We start from the raw sequence: 21,482 nt of genomic DNA on the forward strand, positions 1-21,482 counted from the left end.
ATATAGAAACGTTACATACAAAATCGTCGTGTCCAAATTGTTTAGCAAATTTTTCCACTTGAGCCTTCCAGATCAGGTTGTCTATTGAAAATTCTGCACTTTGTGTAGAGAACCATTGAAGCAATGTGTCATCGACGCTTGTAACCTCGCACTGTCTAAATTTAAAATTTTTTTTTCGGTTATGTTCTTTTCTAGTGCTGATATATAAACATGTTTATTCTTCCACAGTGGTGATACTGTTGAAGAGGACAAAGAAAACTTTTTACACATTTAAACATTTTTTGCACCACATTCTAACTCAGTGTTATTCAAAGTGTGGTCCGCGACAAATTGGAAATGTGTCGCGGACTTTACCGGTCCCCAACGATTAGTCTATTACTGGTCCACGAGATTTGCATTTTACAAAAGTACCAGTCCACTATGGATTGGAAATAAAATGAACCGGTCCATCACAGACAGTTTGAGAAGCACTGTAATCTAACTCATGAATAATTTTGACTTTTTCGGAAATCGAGAGACACTTTCTTTTATTAGTAGACATGTTTCTGAAGGAAGGGTTCGTTTCTAACTGATTTTACTTTAAAATGACAGTAAAGTGATCTGCATATGAAGTTCTTAGAAGTCCTGAAATAAATTTATGGTTCAGTGAATACAAGACAATCTATAAATAGGATAATGCGACAAGTGGAATGTCAATACACTATTGTATAGCCCCCGCCCCTGAAAGATCAGGTCATAAACCGGCCACTAATCCGATGTGGGTGGTCATAAAAGCTAAGTCACCCTTTTCATTTTTGTCTATTCCAAGAATTGGGTTTTTTCGACTACTTGAGTAATTAGGAATTTTTGCATAGTTATCAAATATTGTACGGTATATCAGTGTAGTATGCTTGTTATAACAGTGTATGGGAATAAGGTAAATTAAAATAATTGTGGTTTTTTGCTTATTACAGCTGTGATCTTGTTATTTCTGTGCTCGTTATAACCAAGTTCGATTGCATATTAAAGAACAAACTGGATGAATACACGGAAGAATACTTCGAAGAAGAATGGTATGGGTTCGGAAAAGGAAGAGGGTGAACAGATGCAATATTCACTCTGCAACAAATAATAGAAAAGAAAAGAGAACAAAATTTACCAATGTACTTATTACTTATTGATTATGAAAAAGCGTATGATAGTTTGAATCGAGAAAGACTATGGACAATTTTAGAAAATGATAACATCCCCCAGGAACTAATAAATGCAATAAGTATATACAAAGACACAAAAATTTGCATAAAATATATGAACAGACACATTTCAGAACCCTATATCAATAATAAGGATATAAGACAAGGTTGTGGGTTATCACCAATGCTATTCGATATTTATATTAACAAAATATTTCAGGAATGGAAAAAACTTATAACAGGTGGAATTCAGTTATTCAACAACAGCAAAATTAACACAATTCTATATGCTGATGATCAAGTACTTTTGGCCAAATCAGAGGATGAATTACAGATATTAACACACCGTTTAAATATGATAGCAAAGAACTATAATTTAAAAATATCCGCTTTAAAAACAAAATCAATGGCAATGTGTGGTAATGATATCAGATGAGTAAAAATAGCAAATAGATGGAAACATCATTGAACAAGTGACTGAATTTAAATATTTAGGAAATAGCATTTCAGAATTTAAAAAGGATATGGAATACAAATTACGAACTTACAATAGAATGAATGATGGAATAATAAAAAGAAATTTTGGCAAACAAATGACACAAACGAAATTACGAATACGTAACATAATGTCAAAGGCAGCACTTAAATATGTTAGTGAAGTAACTTGGGAAAAGCAAAGGAGGACTGGATCAAATATTCTTATCGAGGAAAACAAATAGAATGTATCAGAGGTCAGAGTGTAATACTGAAATCACACAGGCCTCTGGCCCCCGACCCACCATAAGTCTTATGGCCAGTCCGCCCCTGGGAAAGAGGAATAAACAACATCTGGAAGCAGCCCAAATGAAATTTCTCAGACCACTATTCGGATTAACAAGGCTAGATCACCAAAGAAACACAGATATAAGAGAAAGACTAAACACCTCCAACATTAGAAATAAAACATTATCAGTTAAAATGGAAAGAACATGCAGAGAGAATGAGTAGGAAGAGACTAACAAAACTGGCAACGAACTATAAACCTAGTGAAAAAGAAACAGAGGGCATCCCAGAAAGAGATGGATCAAACAGTCCTTTGAAGAGAGATAATGGTACAGGCTTCATAAGCCTAAAATCCACAGGGTACAAGAAGAAGAAGAAGAAGCTATTATGCTAAAGGCTGTATGCCTAAAAAGAATCAGAACTATTGCCGTGGTTATGGTACACATTATCCATGCTATGATCTTATGGACTTTAAAGTTTAAAAACTGTCAAACATGAAATGTGCTTTTCCTGCAGTGAGCTATAACAAACACACAGTTAGCCATAATTATCAAATTTGGAGAGGCAAAAATATTACACAGAAAAAGGAAAGCCTTTAGTAATAAATAAATAAACAAACTGTGCTTTCTTTGATGCTTGAGAGCCCACTCCTAAGCAGTTCATCATTTCCTGACAAAGTACAGCATAGTAATTAATAAACATGCATTACATCTTTGTATGAGCACTTAAACAGGAAAATAAAAATACTTTTTCCCGAGTAAATAAAATTTCAGTACTCTTTATTTTCCCATTATATTTAATGCAGATAGAATTTATCTGCAAATATCCAACAGAAATAACCAGAGATATCCAGCAGAAATAAACAGAGAATACACCAGTAGCCTGCTCCGTAGTCAGATGCTTATTTTCTGCCAATTTCTCTAAATGACATTTCAATATGCATGATATGCTGTTGTTAAAAAAAATGGGAAAAGGAAGCTTGTAATTGAGATATATGGGTAGAACAAAGCTGTCACAGAACAAATGCTCGGACACAGCATGGTTTTGTTAAGGGGAAGTCTTGCCTGACCAATTTGACTGGATACAATGATGCAGTCACAAAGGAACTGGATGCAGGGAATAACTTTGATATTATATACTTGGATCTTAGAAAGGCTTTTGATACTGTTGCACATGGAAGACTGCTGCACAAATTGGAGCAGTGTAACATTGGAGGCAAATTGCTGCTGTGGGTAAAGGGGTGGCTGAGGGGGAGAAGACAGAGAGTGGTAATCAATGGACACTGCTCGTCGTGGACTAATGTTATTAGTGGAGTCCCTCAGGGCTCAGTGTTGGGTCCATTATTGTTTTCTGTATTCATAAATGATATTGATGATCGTATATCAAGCTTAATGTCGAAGTTTGCAGACGATACAAAGGTAGGCAGGGTTGTCAAGGACACTACTGACACTATGCTGCTGCAACAGGATCTGGAAAGGTTGAGCAGATGGGCTGAGAGGTGGCAAATGAAGTTTAACATTGACAAATGTAAAGTACTACACATGGGAAACAGCAACCCCAGAGCAACGTATCAACTCTGTGGTATTGCACTGATAGTGGTAGAGAATGAAAGGGACCTGGGGGTGGTTGTGCAGGCAGATATGAAGTTCTCTGAGCAGTGCAGACGGGCTGCAAGAGTAGCTCATGGTGTATTGTCAATGATATATAGGAATTTTTCTAGCAGGGATAAGGAGGTGATTATTCCCTTGTATAAGGCAATGGTCAGGCCACACCTAGAGTACTGTATACAGGCCTGGAGGCTTCATTTCAAGAAGGATGTAGAGCTACTGGAACGAGTACAGAGAAGGGCAACAAGATTAGTGAATGGAACAAAGGGGTGCTCTTACGAAGAAAGGCTTAATATTTGCAAATTACAGTGTCTGGAGACTAGGCACCAGCGAGGTGATCTGATAGAGGTGTATAAAGCCTTGAATGGTTTAAGCATGCTCAATGCTGATGGGATTCTTCCTCTAGCTCAGAAAAATCACCTGAGAGGGCATAAATTCAAATTGAGGAAAGACAGATGTAGGATAGACGTGCGAAAATTTGCCTTTAGCCAGCGAGTGGTTGGTTGGTGGAACAGACTTCCATCCCTTGTCGTGGAAGTTGATAGCCTAAATAAGTTTAAGGCTCAGCTGGACAGGTATTTTGAACGAACAGAGGGGTGAAGTGGGAGTGGTTTTTTTTTTTTTTTTTTTTTGGCTGATGCTGCATAAGCTTGCTTTCTTGCATCAAATGCCTCTACTAATGCTAATGCTAATGCTAAATCAAAATTAACAGCACTTGATAAGCACGACACGCACACATACATATACTTTTTTTTAAGGGAATATTATCAAAGTAATTTTGTTGGCAATTGCTCAGCAATGGAATAAACGAAAAACAAAAATAAAATAATGCAGTTAATAAAGTTAATATACAGTGGCGGAATAAAAAAAAAAACTGCATCATTTGTGAATTTTGCAAATAATGTGTTTTGTCCTGCATTGCCGGTTGCAGAAATGTTCAAAATGCATTTGTTAGATGGGATATATATCTCTGTGAATGAAATCCAATAAAAAGACTCCACCTAATATACCTAATTGCCATAAATATCTTCCCAAAGTGTAAAATGCATAATTAATGGAAATATGAGAAATCATGCAAATGGCAATCATGACAACCAAACATATATTTTATTGCATTTACTTGTACAAACTGAAATGACAAGTTAATGTAATAGTATTATGTACTGTAAAATAAGTCATCAATATTTTGTTGTTACTCCTCGAGCTGCAATTACTGATGCAACGATCTGGCATAGAGTTAATCACCTTCCGGATATACAGTTGCCCAATTTCATGTACCACACCCTTAACTGTATCCCCGTCCGTTGGGGTACGTACCAGCCCCAACTGGGTTCAGCAAGTTAATTCTATAATTTTTACTCTAATTACAGAGCTGAAACTCGCTATAGCTGGAGCCAGAACTGTTTTCTTGAATTTTCTCACTTAAATTTTCAAAACCTTCTATTGAATTTCACGCAAATGACAAAAATGTGACATCAAGTATGCAATTTTTTAGGCCTTTTCAATTAATTTTTTTACCCCTGCCCTAACCAGCCTAGAGCTTATGAAACCTGACACTTTATTCGTTTCTTGGTGTTAAGCGCGCAAATTTCTTTTTACGGAGAGGAGCAGTTCTGATAAACAACTCCACCTGAATACGAGCGAAGCGTGGGAAGTATATATCATGTTACCCGTACAGCTACATCGAGATGGTAAAAAAAAAAAAGTTTGCTTTATTGTAATTGTTTTTGGTAAACAATATCGGAACAGCAGTTTCCTGGGTTTGATCTTCCAACCAAATTTCGAGAAAATATTTCTATTTATAGCTGCGTTATAAACTTCGAAACTGGTGCATCAAAAGAAAGGAAAAAAAAATCATCCGCTATGAATTTCTTTCTTTCTTGAAATGTGTATTGTTCACATAACTGCAATATTTGTAACAATACAATAACAGATTACAACTAACGGCTGCTCAAAAAGTATCGTTAGAAGATATTTGCTTGTTACGCTTTGATGTCATCGCAAAGGGAGATATTCTGTTTTAGCTCAGAAGCCAAATAAATTCACTATCCACGGTCATAATGCTGTTCTGAACTGCAATAAACTTTATCAGTGATAGCACACGAAGAAAGCCCTTCCTGGGACAGAGCAACAACTACACTTTTTTTCTTGGTGTCAACTGAACATAATTATGGAGCCATGCTTACACCTCCACAAAACAGGATACTAATGAGCACCTTTCCAATGCCATATTTATAGAAAAAGCTGGTGTAATACCTTGCAATTACTGTCTGATGCAATAGAAATGTTATCTGATGCAATACCTTTGCTTTGCGACAAACAAACTGACTGTAATCAAATAATATCTTTTCACTACAAACGTTACTTTTTTTTTAAGGTGATGTAGTTTTTGTGTCCACCACTGTATAATAAGTTAATCATGTATATAAAATTGGCAAAAATAAGACACTCAATGCAACCAAATGATCAAGTTACTGATGTGTTCTGTTTAATGAAAATATTCATATTTTGATATTCAATTTGACAATTTACTTGTTTAGAGTTATTGTCCAAAGGCCAGAAAAAAAAACACCAAAAACTAATTATCACCAGATGTTGAAGTTGCCAGTTTTCGGATATTTACCTGTATTAATGTTCATGAAAAAATTAATTGAAAAATATTAGCATGTGGCAGAATTATAAGCTTTTAAAAGTTGGTATATATCAGTATTCTAAATACCTAGATTACTAAATAAAAAAATAAATAAATAAAAAAAAGAGCTACTTCCATTGATTATAATCTTCATAGAAAATTTTAGTATTACAGAGGAAAGTGTTGTACTGACCAAATAAAAAAATTAATGAGAATTTATAACAACTTGATGCACTACATTTTAAAAGTGTAGCAGGGAACCATCCTATACTCACACTCACAAATTCACATTTCATGTCTTTACTGCCAGGTTAATAACATATGGTTTTGGTGCATTTATTTTAATAATTTCAGTAACTGAACTGTGTACAAGGTGAGTATACATTGCTCTTTTTAAGAAAGTTTCTCAATTTGACATTGAAACTATAAGAATAATATTATTTTTCTTTATAGAATACGAAACATTTTTTATAAAAAAAAATAGCTAAAATGCTTCATAATCAAAAAAATTCTATAAATGTGAGTGATAGTATGAATAATTCATATATGAATTCTGAAATATGAGTAATATATGAAAAATTTATATATATGCCAATAACAACATGGGCCAAACAATGGGGTGGGGTGAGGGATTCTGAATGCTTGGCTATAGAATATTTAACCATAATTTAGTTTTTGAGTATGATTTAATTTTTTTTGTAGGTGCAGATATTGGGGTGGTTTGGGAAAAGAATTATTCTTTGCATTATGTTTTTCTGTCTGGGAGCACTGTCGATGAAAGGAACACTGAGGTCCTACACAGCAAAGACAGAAAAATATAACGCAGAGAAGCACTGTTTTCCCAAACTATTTTGACTTGCATTGAAACAGTAATAGAAATTAAAATATACATGTAACCAAAGTTACATAATTTAATGAGAAGTTTTACTCCCACACACTGCTCAGATGCTTGTTTAGATTCAATATATTATTCATAATTCGGCCCAAATTCCATTTAAGGCCACTAATAAGTCACTAGCAGCAGGTTTGCCTCCCAGATGACGCTATTAAATAAGTGAATCTAGTAAATCGGATTAAATACAAATGATATCAGTAACTTGAGATCAACTCTCAATAATCATTTCTAAAGTGAGCATAAGTCCAAGCTCTGTCATTGGAGGGAACAAAGAGTTTCCTCCAAATTGGAGGTATAAAGTAAAGACAGAAAAAACAATACAGAGAGGCATTGCTTTCTCAAACTTACAATATAATCTGAGGGTTCATGAATACATAAATCATACTGAAAGGTTCTGCTAAAAGTAATAATGTGTTTTATATTTCAGAAATGAGTTGACTATGCACTGTGGAAAGTGATATGCTCAAATAAAAGATAAGGGTAAGAGGATAAATGACAGCAGATGTGGCAAGCTTTCTTTCAGAACTGCTTATAAAATTACCAGTAACAAATGACCAATCATAGATGGCTGTATTAATGACAGTCAAATGCATATCTAATTTATCCATCCATGGTTCTCTAAGGGGCTCACATCTGGTGAGTATGGGCTTGCACACCCAGGGTCCTGAGCTGGATATCATCATTCTTCTCTTTCTTGGCGATCTCTCTCTCTCTCTCACTCTCTCTCTCTCTCTCTCTCTCTGTGGGTAATTGAAATTTTTTTTTTTTAGCTGATGCAGCAAAAGCCCCAGGCTTCCTTGTGCCATATGGCTAATTATAATAATAATAATAATCACTGTGTGGACAGAAATCATGGGATACCTACCTAGTAATGGGTAGGCCCACCTTTTGCCCAGGGCAGGGCAGTCACATGGCAAGGCACTGAGTCTGCTAGTTCACGAAAGCATTCCACAGGTACAGGTAACCCCGCTTAAAGCTGATAATTCGTTCAGGAAAAAACAGAGCGGTAAGTGAATCTGCGCTAAGTGAGTGCCACATTCCCATAATGTAACATATGTATTTGTGAGTTGCGGTCGGTGCCATAGGATATTTCCTAATCAATAATAAACGGTACTGAAAAGATGCACAAATATCGGTCAATATATTTAATATTCAAATATTTGTACATATAAAATATTCTGCATTACATACATATATAATTATGTGGTAATTACTTACGTATCAAAATTAAACTTAAAATTCCAATTAAAATCATGAATTTAAGTGATCTAAATTGATTTTAATTGATGAATTTAATCATGAAAAATGTGTCGATTTTGGGTTGTACTTTGGCCCTCTTCCTTGTAAACTAAAGGGGGTTTTAATTTTAAATACCCCACAGCGCTACCACCCAACAATAGAGCTTTGAAACCTGGCATGTTTTTTTCTTCTTTCAATATGAAACTTCTTTTAGGCATTCGTTTCCAAAAAAGTCCTGCTTCATCTATGTTAAAAACTTGTCGAGAAGTATAACACATAATGGCGCTTCCATAGCCAGGTGAGCAGGAGCAGCAGTGCGTAGCACACGCTTCTTGATTAGACCGGAGTTCGAGCCCGTGACCACCAAATACGGAGGATGCGGAAAGGTCAGGGAATGACCTCCGCATATCCCCGGAGAAATATGGCCTTAGTTGCTAATGCTCCTAAAAACCAAATGACAAACAAACAAACATAACACATAATACCCCTCTTCAATAATTTTAACAAGTTCTTTTTTGAAAGTTTCGGCTCTTTGATCTGCACTTGCGGCTTCTCCCTGAATTTTAAATCTATTCAACCAGCCCAGCCCTTACTAGTTTTAAATGGTTCCTTTTTTTTTTTTTTTTATGAGAGTTTTCTTCAGATCATAATGTAGACTAATATCTCTCTCTCTCTCTCTCTCTCTCTCTCTCTCTCTCTCTCTCTCTCTCTCTCTCTCTCTCTCTCTTTTTTTTTATAATACTTAACTTAAATGAATTCTGCATTGGATATTTATCTTCAATAAAATTAGTTAAAGTCTCTCCATTTTGATCCTAATAGCTGGCCTAGCCCTAGTTTCTTGCAGTGGAATGGCTATCTTTCCCGCTGCTAAAATTAATTCTTTATTTTTTTATAATTGTTCTTACAGTTAAACTTGCTAGTCCTAAATTATGGCACACATCTGCTTGTTGTTGATCAGAATCTATTCGTTTCAAAACGTATAATTTAATTTTCAAATTCAGTCTTTTTCTTACATTTGTAGTCTTCGTACTGCATCCAGACGTTGTTGCCTTTTCATTCTTATCTGCCATTATTATCTCTTCAAAAATGTAACTGCGTTGGTTACATTAATTATGAAACAATGTTCGAGTAAACTGTCTGTTATGCACGATGTCTAATACTGTGCTGAGTGATGACTAGACTTAGGATAAATGCATATAATGCAAATATTACAAGCAATATACTTGATCATTTTTTAAAATGTTGATCTCGGAACTATGTAACAAGTCACTGTACTGTAATTAAATTAGTGTGCGAGAAAACTTTACTGAGCATGAGAAAATTTCTCAAGTCGGCGTGGGAAACATTTTAATGCTTTTTTCCTGTTCATTTTCAAGCTATCGACTCCATCAAATGAAACAATTTGGTTAAATATACCAAAAATGCAAACTGTAAAAGAACATTATAGTGATTTGTAATAGTGATTTGTGGATTTTATAGTGATAACGAGGGCCTGCTGTATTTCCATTCATGCTTGCTGCACTACTGTCCATAATTCCATCGCATTTCTGGGTGGGCGCCTCCATAGCCAGGTGGGCAGGAGCGGCAGTGCCTAGCACACGCTTCTTGATTAGACCGGGGTTCTAGCCCGTGACCACCAAATATGGAGGATGCGGAAAGGTCAGGGAATGACCACCGCGTACCCCAGGAGTAATATGGCCTTAGTTGCTAATGCTCCTAAAAACCAAATAACAAACAACAACAAACAAACATTTCTCGGTGGAGAATCCAATGCTTGAACGGACCTTTCCACAGCATCCCAAAGATGAGGCAAAATCTGCAGAATGCTCTTCAAACCATGTTCTAGTCACCAAGGCTCTGTGGGGAGGTGCAGTGTCCTGCTGGTAGCATCCATTAGCCTGTGGGTGTCCCGTTTTTTTTTTTTTTTTTTGGTAGTTGTTGGCGCAGTTGTTGGCCCACAGATATTAAAGGTTTCTGTGGCCATAATGCACCTCCCAAGGTTTTTGCAGTACTTTGATCCAAGCCCGAGGCGGGATTCAAACCCGCGACCTTTGGGGTAGAGTCCTGTGTTGTGGTGTTAGCAATGGGACTATGGTGGTTCAGCTGCTCCCATAACCTATTGCGGCTAATAATCAGGTGGCACTAGGGTTGCTGAAGAGAACAGTTGGTGGATTTTTGGCTGCTGTAAAGGGATAAGTATTTTTAAATTTTTACCGTATTTTTCATTAATTAACATAGTACATTGTGTTTTACACAGATATTAAATAGGTTTAGTAGCGTTAGTTAGCTTCTTATTTTGAATTTAACCAGTGATTTTTGGAGTTACAACTCCCGCTGTTGGCACCAATATTGTTGAACTAGCCAGCATATTGTAGTCGATAAGAAACAGCTTATAAATATATCTTGAACTGATAGCGTAAGGTATAAAGCAAAACTAGATAGCGTAATATGAAGCACTGTATTAGGAATCTGTTAGCTTATTATAGTATTATCAATTAATCAAAAATAATATTAATCTTATTAAAATTCATTGTTAATTAAATTGTATTTAAACGGAAATCATGAACGAGACTAGAGCTGCGAAGCAAAGATCACAGACTAGCGAGAGTGCTGTGACTCAGGGGAGAAACGAAGGTGGCGATTCTCAAACACATCACAGTCTCAAAAAATGTGCACACAAAGGGTGTGCTAGGTGTCTTGAGTGTCAAGAAATTAGGCGTCAACTCAGCATTCTGATGGGCGTCTATGAGAGCTTGAGGTGTAGGGTAAATGCCCTCGAAGAAGTTAATATGAGGGGACCCATTAAGCTCTCAGCTGCCCAACTCAATGCCAGAGCTCACCCCTGTGCATCAGGCAACACAGTGGCAATCTCCAAGGCAGAATGAGCAGGACACAAAGGAACTAGTTATTGTTGGCGACTCTACTGTCAAGGAGACAGAGAATATACTATGCAAGAAGGATAAGTGGAACAGGACCAGGGTATGTCTGCCAGGGGCAAAGGTTGATGACGTTGTAGAGCAGATATCACCTTTTTTTCAGGGCACAAAAGGTGATGTTGTTGTACACGTTGGAACTAATGACACTAAGAGTAAGAGATCTGCAGATTTACTCAACAAGCACAGGTCAATATTGAAAAAAAAGTTGTGAGTTAGGGTTGAATGCGCAATTCTGCCCAGACATGATAGGAGGGAGTATATGATGAGAGCTTTGTCGATCAACTCGGCCCTGGAGAGATTGTGCAAGACTCAAGGGTAGAATGTTGTTCAGCCTGGTCTGTGCTTATTGACACTTAAATAGAAAGGGTGCAAGAATATTTGCTGATGCTATCGAGGCAGTGTTAGGTGGGTCGGAAAACTGCTAGCTTGGGGGGGATACACAAACTAAAAGGTTAACAGTGGCCACAGGCAGAGGCAAAAGAGATTCTTGCGCTGCTTCTATTAGAATGAGTAGCAGCCTGGAAATGGAGATTTCCAGGACTGCTGGGAGTCATAGTGGAAGAAGTAAATACATGGGCTGTGTTAGGGTAAATAAGATTAGGAACAGATGTATGTATACTTGCATGTACACCAGTGGTAGGAGTATAGTTAATAAATTTGATGAGCTTGAAGTGCTACTCAAGATATTAAAGGCAGATGTTGTTGGGAGATCAGAGACGTTGTGTCACCAAGACATAAGCAGTGCAGAATTGGAATTTGCGGAGTACAATGTGTACAGGAAAGACAGACAGAACAGGACGGGAGAAGTGTTATGCCGTTAGTTAAGAAACAAATAAAATCTAAGGAAGTGCATCCAAATGATGTTGGTGGACAATGCAGTTTTGAGTCTGTTTGGTGTGAAATCAGCAGTGGAAAAGGAAAAATGAGAATAGGTGTGTCTTATAGGCCTAATGAATGTGATGATTATAATGAGCAATTGTGCAGAGAAATAGAGTGGACGAGAAAATCACGTCTTATAATGGGGGATTTTAACTTTTCAGATATTGACTGAACTCGTGGGTTGGTCACTCGCACACTAGCAAGACTTTTGTGTATTTACTGGATGATTGTTTTTACTGCAACATGTTTGAGAGACAACCAGAGGGAGTGATACTCTTGATCTGATTATCAGCAGTGATTATTCATTCATTAGGAATTTGCAGATAAAGGAACCACTGGGTGACAGTGATCACAATGTACTGATGTGGGAATTACTTAAAGATGTAACTACCATCAAGGCTAAAGGGAAGTGCATTTGCTTTCGTAAAAGTGACTACAGTGGTCTCGGACGGTTTTTAAATACTGTACAGTGGAAGCAACTGATTATGTTACCAACGTTGAATTCTAAATGGGAAGTCTTCAGGGACTTAATTTTCAGGGCTACTAGGCTTTTCATTCCAACTAAGAAATACTGTTCAAGGTTTAGGCCTAAATGGATGTAAGTTGAATAAATGAGGCTCGTGGCAGAGAAGAATGTATGGGATGCACATAAAGTATCACGCGACACAGAAGCCTATGGCAGGTATAAACTAGTCTGTAATCAAGTCACAAAGGAAGTTAGGCAGGCGAAGGCGGATTACGAGAAATCCTTGACAAAGGATGCAAAGAAAAACAGCAAAGATGTAAACTCTAGAAGAAAAGGGATGAATCAGATTGGACCACTTAACATAGATGACTATTAATGATAATGCTCAGGTAGCTGATAAACAATGAGTATTTTACATCTACATTCACACATGAGGAGTTATTCAATGAGGAGAGTGTTAGAAGTTTATCAAATGCTAACAAGGAGCTAAGTGATTTTGTAATAACTGAGAGCAAAGTGGAGGAGAATTGTTGAAGTTAAACATAAGGAAAGCACCTGGGGAGGACGGGATCTATCCAGTTATATTAAAGGAGGCAGCAAAGGAAGTAAGCAAACCCTTAGCCATAATTATGAGAACTTGCTTGAACTCAGAAGAGGTTCCCCTGGACCGGAGGTGTGCAAATGTATCATGAATTCACAAAGGGGGTTCAAAAGGTGACACGCATAATAACAGACCTGTCAGTTTGACTTCTGTTCCAGGGAAAATAATGGAGTCACTGGTTAAAGGCTCAAGCTAAATGGAGTGCTGTGGCTCAGGGGAGAACTGAGGTGGGCAGTTGCCCTCTAAATCACAGCCTTTTAAAATGCACTGCTTGCTTGATGTTGGTGGAACAATCAGGTATGGGACATGATAATACCAAGGGGGATGTCTTCATGTGCGCACAATGTAAAGAGTGTGAGGAAATGAGGCGACAACTCAGCATTGTTATGGGCCTATATGAGAGCTTGACGGACAGGGTGGATGCCCTTGAAGGATCTAAATTGAGGGGCCCATCAAGCTCTCAGCTGCCCACATCAAAGCTAGAGCTTGCACTTGATCATCATGCAACACAGCGGCAACCCCCAAGGCAGAATGCGCTAGTCCCACAGAACTAGTGGTAGTTGTTGGTGAGTCTATTGTCAGTGAAACGGGGAACATGCTATGTAAAAAGGATAGGTGGAACAGGACCAGGGTATGTCTGCCAGGGGCAAAGGTTGATGATGTAGAGCAGATATCATCTTTTAAGGGCACATAGGGTGATATTGTTGTACACGTTGGCACTAATGATATTAAGAGTAGGAGATCGGCAGAATTACTTAACAAATACAGGTCACTGTTGAAAAAAGCCATGAATTAGGGTTCAATCTGAAAGTGTCTGCAATTCTGTCCAGACACGAAAGGAAGGAATATATCTTGAGAGCCTTGTCGATCAATTTGGCCCTGGAAAGATTGTGCAAGGCCCAAGGGGTAAAATTTTTTTCAGCCTGGTTTGTACTTGTTAACAGGTGAGACTGCTTCTACAGGGATGGGATACACTTAAATAGAAAGGGTGCAAGAATATTTGCTGATGCTATCGAGACAGTGTTAGGTGGGTCGGAAAACTGCCAGCTTGGGGGGGGGGAGAAACAAGGACTAATAGATTAACAGTAGCCACTGGCAGAGGTGAAAGTGATTCTTGCACTGCTTCTATTGGAATGAGCAGCAGTCTGTAAAACAAGATGCAGGGAATTCCAGAGACTGCTGGGAGTCATTGCGGTACAAGTAAACATATGGGTTGTGTTAGGGTAGCTAAGAATAGGAGCAGTTGCATGTACATCAATGTTAGGAGTTTGGTAAATAAATTTGATGAATTTGAAGTATTGCTCAGAACATCAAAGGCAGATATTGTTGGGATATCAGAGACATGGTGTCACACAGATATAAGGAATGCAAAACTGAAATTTGGGGAGTACAATATGTACAGGAAGGATAGACAAGTTGGAAGGGAGGAAGGGTTATACTATTAGTTAAAAAAATCCAAGGAAGTGAAGCCAGTTGACATCACTGGACAGTGCAATGTCGAGTCAGTTTGGTGTGAAATAAGCATTAGAAAAGGAAAAATGAGAGTAGGGGTGTGTTACAGGCCTAATAGTTCTGCTCAGTATAATAAGGAACTGTACAGAGAAATAGAATGGGCCAGTAAATCAGAGAGTCTTATAATGGGGGATTTTAATTTCCCAGATATTGACTGGAATTTATGGGTTGGTCACTCACACACTAGCAAGGCTTTTGTGGATTTATTGGATGATTGTTTTCTACATCAGCATGTTCGGGAGGCAACTAGAGGGAGTAATTCTGTTGATCTGATTATCAGTAGCGATTCTTCATGCTAATGCATGAAGAATCGCTACTGATAATCAGATCAACAAGAATCTGCAGATAAAGGAACCACTAGGTGGCAGTGATCACAGTGTGCCGAAGTGGGATTTACTCAAGGAGGTAACTACCATCAAGGGCAAAGGGAAGGGTTTTTGCTTTTGTAAAAGCTGAATACGGTGATCTGAGACTATTTAAATTCTATACGGTGGGACCAACTGATGATGTTACCAACAGCAAATTCAAAATAGGAAGCATTCAAAGGATTTATCTTGGAAGTTACTAGGCTTTACATACCAACTAAGAAATGTTTAGGTCAGATGAACTAGTGAGACATGAGGCAGAAAAGAAAAATGCATGGGATACATATAAATTAATGGGTGACATGGAAGCCTGTGATAGATATAAGCTGGTCTGTAACCAAGTCACAAAGGAGATTAGGCAGGCAAAGGAAGATTATGAGAAATCCTTGGCAAAGGATGCAAAGAAAAATAACAGTGTTCTTTACCTATGTAAACTCTAGAAGGAAAGGGATGAATCAGATTGGTCCACTGGATACTGATGGTTCAACTCTTGATGATCCAGCTCAGGTGGCTAACAAATTTAATGAGTATTTTGCATCTACATTCACTCATGAGGAGTTATTCAGGGAGGGGAAAGCCAGAGGTGAGTTAAACCCTGGCAGTGAGCTGGATGATTTTGTAATAACTGAGAGAAAAGTGGAGGAGAAATTGAAGATAAACATAAAAAAGGCACCTGGGGGTGGACAGGATCTATCCAGTTATATTAAAGGAGGCAGCAAGGGAAGTAAGCAAACCCTTAGCCATAATTATGAGAGCTTCTTTGGACTAAGGGGAGGTACCCATAGACTGGAGATGTGTAAATGTGACTCCAATTCACAAAGGAGGATCAAAGGGCAACACAAGTAATTATAGACCTGTTAGTTTAACTTCTGTTCCAGGAAAGTTAATGGAGGCACTGGTTAAAGAAGCTCTGCAGGATCATCTAGACAACACTTCAGTTAGAGCTCGGACACACACCTGAATTTTGTGGCCCGAAATTTGAAAAAAAAAATGTATTTCATAAAGTTTTTGAACTCAAGTTTTATTCATCATAAAATTCATACAACCTATCTCTGTCAAAACTCCCATCCATTAGCTTGTCCTCATCTGTGTCTGATGACGAATCACTGTCTTCATATATTGCCTCGTCCTCAGTTCCATCTATGGCATTTGAAATGCCACACTTCTTAAATGACTTGACAACGATCTCAATCTCGATATTATCCCAGGATCTTTTCACCCAGGTACAAGCTTCTCCTATAGTTGGTTTCTTCACTCTTACTGCTGGTGTCAAATTGTCCCCAGAAGACTTCATCCATAGGTTCCATTCGTCTCTCATGGCAGCTTTGAAGGGTTTGTTAATGCTGACATCAAGTGGTTGGAGCTGGGACGTTAAGCCTCCAGGTATGATGGCAAGTTTTTTGTTTTGCTCTGCAGCAATCTTCTTTGTATTTTTTATTATGTGTACCCTGAATTGATCAAGCACCAATAGGGCAGATTTGCGTAAGAGCCCACCTGGTCTCCTGCTCCAAACTTTCTCAAACCAGATCTGCATCCCATCCTGATCCATCCAACCCTTGTCATGAACGTGCAGAATCACTCCTCGAGGAATGTCTTCTTTTGGCATTGTTTTTCGTTTGAAAATTAGCATAGGAGGCAGCGGTTCTGTCAGCACAACAATCTAGAGCAACTGTATAATGGCTCTTTTCATGTCCACTTGTCTTCACAGTTAGTTTTCACCCCCTTCTTATCAACAGTTCTGTTACTTGGGACATCAAATTGAAGTGGGACTTTGTCCATATTTGAAATCTGTCCCAACTCAAACTGATGTGTCTTCCGACATCGAATGACAAAACGATGAAATTCAAGGACCTTCTGCTCATAGCTTTCAGGCATCTTTTGGGCAAGTCTGGTGCGTGTACGCATGCTTAGTCCATTCCGTTTCATGAACCTGAAGCACCAATTGTGTCCTCATTTGAAATCAGTAACTTCTTTTTCATCAGCAATTCTTCTTGCCTCTTGCTGAACCATCTTTGTGGACACAGGAATTCCAATTATCCTTTGCTCCTCAATCCATATATTCAATTCCCTCTCTAAATCAGGCCATTTTGCTGACTTGCCTCTAATGGCCTTCTTCGAACGTGGCGTTTGCAGTAGGGTTTCTTCTTCTTCTTCCCATAGCCAGTCTCGGATTGTTTTCTAAGTTAGAGGAGGACCAAAGTTATGTTCAGCAGCACAATTTCCATTCACTTTCGCAAACTGGATCACTTTTAACTTGAATTCAGCACTGTACGAAAATCTTTTCTGAGCCATTTCTGGGCAGAATGTGGCAAAACGTAACCTAATATACCGGTAACAAGTGCGAAACAATGAGCGCAAAGACAACAAGCACAAAAAAGTGGGAAATGCAATTAAAAAAAATCTACAACCACTGTATAAACACACCCAGTTTTTAGACCCAAAATTTTTCGTAAAAAGGTGCGTCTTATACATGGGGAAATACGGTAAGGGTAAGTTGCTACAATGGATAAAGGGATGGTTGAGTGGGAGACGACAGAGAGTTGTAATCAATGGACACTGCTCTTCGTGGAGAAATGTTGTTAGTGGAGTTCCCCAGGGTTCCGTGTTGGGCCCATTGTTGTTTTGTATATTTATCAATGATATTGATGAAGGTATATCAGGTTTAATGTCCAAGTTTGCAGATGATACAAAGGTTGGCAGAGTTGTTAACGACAGGAAAGACAGTATGCTACTCCAACTGAATCTAGATAAGTTGGGCAAATGAGCCGAGAAGTGGCAACTGAAGTTTAACATTGACAAATGCAAAGTACTGCGTATGGACAGCAATAACCCAAGAGAAGCGTACCAACTGTGTAGTACTATACTCAGGGAAGTGGAAAGTGAAAAAGACCTATGCGTAATTGTGAAGTCAAATATGAAGTTCGCTGACAGTGCAGATAGGCTGCCAGGGTAGGTCATGGCGTCTTGTCGATGACATATAGGAATTTTGCTAGCAGGGACAGGGAGGTGATTATTCCGTTTTATACAAGGCAATTGACAGGCCACACCTAGAGTACACAGTACTCTAGGTGTGGCCTGTCAATTGCCATTTTAGGAAGGATGTAGAGTTGCTAGAACGAGTACAAAGAAAGGCAACAAGATTGGTGAGGAGAACAAAGGGGGTGCTCTTACCAAGAAAGGCTTAAGTTCTGCAAACTGCAGTGCAGTGAAGAGTAGGCACCTGCGAGGTGATATGATTGAGGTGTATAAGGCCTTGAATGGGTTGAGCAAGCTGAATGCTGATGGGATTCTTCCTCTTGCTCAGACTAAATCTGAGGGGGCATAGTTTCAAATTGAAGAAAGATAGTTGTAGAATAGATGTGCAGAAATCTGTTAGCCAGCAGAAAGTTGATTAGTGGAACAGGCTTACGTCTTTTGTTGTGGAAGCTAATAGCCTAAATAAATTTTAGGCTGAGCTGGACAGGCATTTGGAACAAATGGAGGGGTGAAATGGGAGCGTTTTTTTTTTTTGGCTGATGCTGCATAAGTTTGCTTTCTTGCATCGTATGCCTCTACTAATGCTAATGACCATGAAGGGATGCAGATGGTCTGCAAGGATGGACACGTAACCTGGACCGTTCAGAGATGTGTCTAGACATACTAGAGGTCCTAATGTGTGCCAGTTGACACATCCCAGACCATTACTGACCATTCACCTGCCTGAACAGTTCCTTGTTGACACGGAGGGTGCATAGCTTTGTGCAGTTTCCATCAGATACGCACCCTCTCATCCGCTCAAAATAAACCCAGGAAACGGGACTTATCGGACCAGGAGACCCACCCCAATCATCCAAGGTCCAGTGCTTTTGCCAAGGTGAGGTGTAGAGTCCTGTGTTGTGGTGTTAGCAATGGGAATCTGGTGGTTTGGCAGCTCCCGTAACCTATTGCGGCTAATGATTGCATGATGGTGTTGGTGGAGATGTTTCTGGCACCTCCCTCATTGAAGTAGGCGGTGATTTTTGCCACTGTTCCTCTCCAGTTGGCTGAAAAAATGCGAGACAGACTTTGACGGCCACGTTCACTACCACCTTTCTCTGCCCACAGCGCTGTCCACAATGAGATGTTATTCCGGAAATGGTGGCGCCTCCGTAGCCAGGAGGGAAGGAGCAGCAGTGCATAGCACACACTTCTTGATTAGACCGAGGTTCGAGCCCGTCACCACAAATACGGAGGATGCGGAAAGGTCAGGAAATGACCACCGCATATTCCCGGAGCAATATGGCCTTAGGCTAATGCTCCTAGAAAAAACCAAATAACAACAGCTGAACATAAATAACAGCTGGAAATGGCATATTCCAGATACACTCTTGATAATGTCGTTGACGGCCAAGTTCATCCACCACCTCTCTCTGCAAACAGTGCTGTCCACAGTGGGATGTTATTCCGAAAATGGCTTTTCCCAATACACTCTTGATATTGTCGAACGGGGATAGTGCAATTTCTGTACCACCTCCATGATAGTGACCCATGTGTCGGGCACCACTATCAACCCTCTTTCATAGTCGGTTAACATGACATTTATCCATACTGACATTGAATTACCACCTATGTGAATGCAGTGATGCATTGCCCAGGAACCCCATGAATTCTGTCCTTTCAGTGTACTCTGCATTCCGGTGACCAGACCAGATCAATCATGTTATTTATTTATTTTTTTTTTTTATGTAAACACCAAACACGAGAGGTATTATAACCTAGAGTACTTAGTACAGTGCTTGGGTTGGGAGTTGAGAAATCAAAAGGAGATATTTGTTGACATTGGACTTGAACTTCTATAGACTGTAATTTTCAGGAAATATGTATGAAGGAAGGTTGTTCCAGAAAATGGCAGTTGAATGAATAAACGAGGAAGATGAAAAGTTGGTTCTGTGAGTTTGAATTTGGACAGTAAATGGATGTTAGCTGGTGGTGGCACATGTTCAAACTGTTTTGAGAGAGAGAGAGAGAGAGAGAGAGAGAGAGAGAGAGAGCGGGAATTATAAAAGCCAATTCCGAAGAACAGTGCCCATAGAAGTATCGGTAGAAGAGGCATGCAGCAGAAACAGTATGTCAATGAGACAGCGAGTGGAGAGACTCTGTTAGAGATGAATCATTAATTAACCTAACTGTCCTCTTCTGAATGGAATCAAGAATTGTGGTGGGAAATATTGTTCCCACCCCCAAATGTGGGAACAATATTTCATGGCTGGGCGGATTTACGATTTATACAGAGTGAGCAGCTGTTTGGAAGAAAAGTAACGCCGAGAGCGAAAGAGAAAACCAAGTTTTTTAGATGCAGAGGAAGCAATATTTGTAATGTGCTTGTGCCAACAGAGATTAGAAGTCAGGGTAATCCCCAAAAGAGATATATCATTTTGTATAGAAATCGGAGTGTCACTAAAGATAAGCATAGGAGCAGAAGAATCCTTTTTGCGAGATATAAGACAAGACTGAGTTTTAGAACGGTTGAAATCAACTAAGTTGTCTTTGCCCCACTGGAGAATTACCTGAAGATCGGCATTTAAGGAATTGGTATCAGATTTTCGAGAAGTTGAAGCTGATTGAGCAGGACAAGGTTTCTCAAAATTGAAAGTGGAATGCAATGTGCTATCAATGGCAAAACTATGGATAGGATTTCCAGTCAATGGAAGAAGGTCATTAATGTACAAGAGGAAAAGAGTGGGGGAAAGAACTGAACCTTGGGGGACACCAGCATTAGTGGAGAAGTTAGAAGACAGAGAGCCATCTACCATCACCCTCAGTGAGCGATCAGAGAGAAAACTGAATAATCAATTACTAAAAACAGTAAGATGGAAGCTTTTTTAGAAGACCTTTACGTCAAACACGATCAAAAGCCTTTGAGATGTCAAGAGCAACTACTTGTGTTTCATCGAACCTTTCCATTGAATTAGTCCATAAATGGGTAACATAAGCCTGAATATCACCAGTGGATCGAGATTGACGGAATCCATACTGGTGATCGTTGATCAGATGGAAGGTTGTTTCTAGGTAGTTTAAGAGTTGGCGGTTAATTGATTTCTCCATTACTTTAGAAAGAGTAGAAGTAATTGCAATGGGACGATAATTGGATGGGAGGGGTTTGTCACCCTTTTTCGGAACTGGCTGGATATGAGCAAATTTCCAAGCAGAAGGTAAAACACCTTTGGAATAAGAAAGTGAAAAAAGGAGGCAAAGAATAGGAGTAAGTTCAGGAGCACAGGTTTTCAGAACAAGTGGAGAAATACCATTGGGACCTGGAGCTTTTTTAGAATCAAGATTCGTCAAAATCCTTCTAACATCCTTTTGATGGAAGACCACAGGAGGCATTGAATGGAGTGTGTTGGGAATGGTGGGAGGTGTTTTTACCAAGATCATTAATTCATGAGTTGGAAGAAAAA

General features: G+C 38.9%; 1 protein-coding gene across 2 annotated transcripts in view; it reads right to left on the reverse strand.

The window, feature by feature from the left end:
* Window positions 1–21,482, reverse strand: part of LOC150075393 (uncharacterized) — a 180,917-nt gene that overhangs the window by 51,763 nt on the left and 107,672 nt on the right. The gene's annotated exons all lie outside the window — the stretch shown is intronic.

Source organism: Mastigoproctus giganteus, chromosome 14 (genome assembly GCF_048544385.1).
Source record: "Mastigoproctus giganteus isolate SK-2022 chromosome 14, ASM4854438v1, whole genome shotgun sequence".
In the NCBI taxonomy this organism is placed as follows: Eukaryota; Metazoa; Arthropoda; class Arachnida; order Uropygi; family Thelyphonidae; genus Mastigoproctus; species Mastigoproctus giganteus.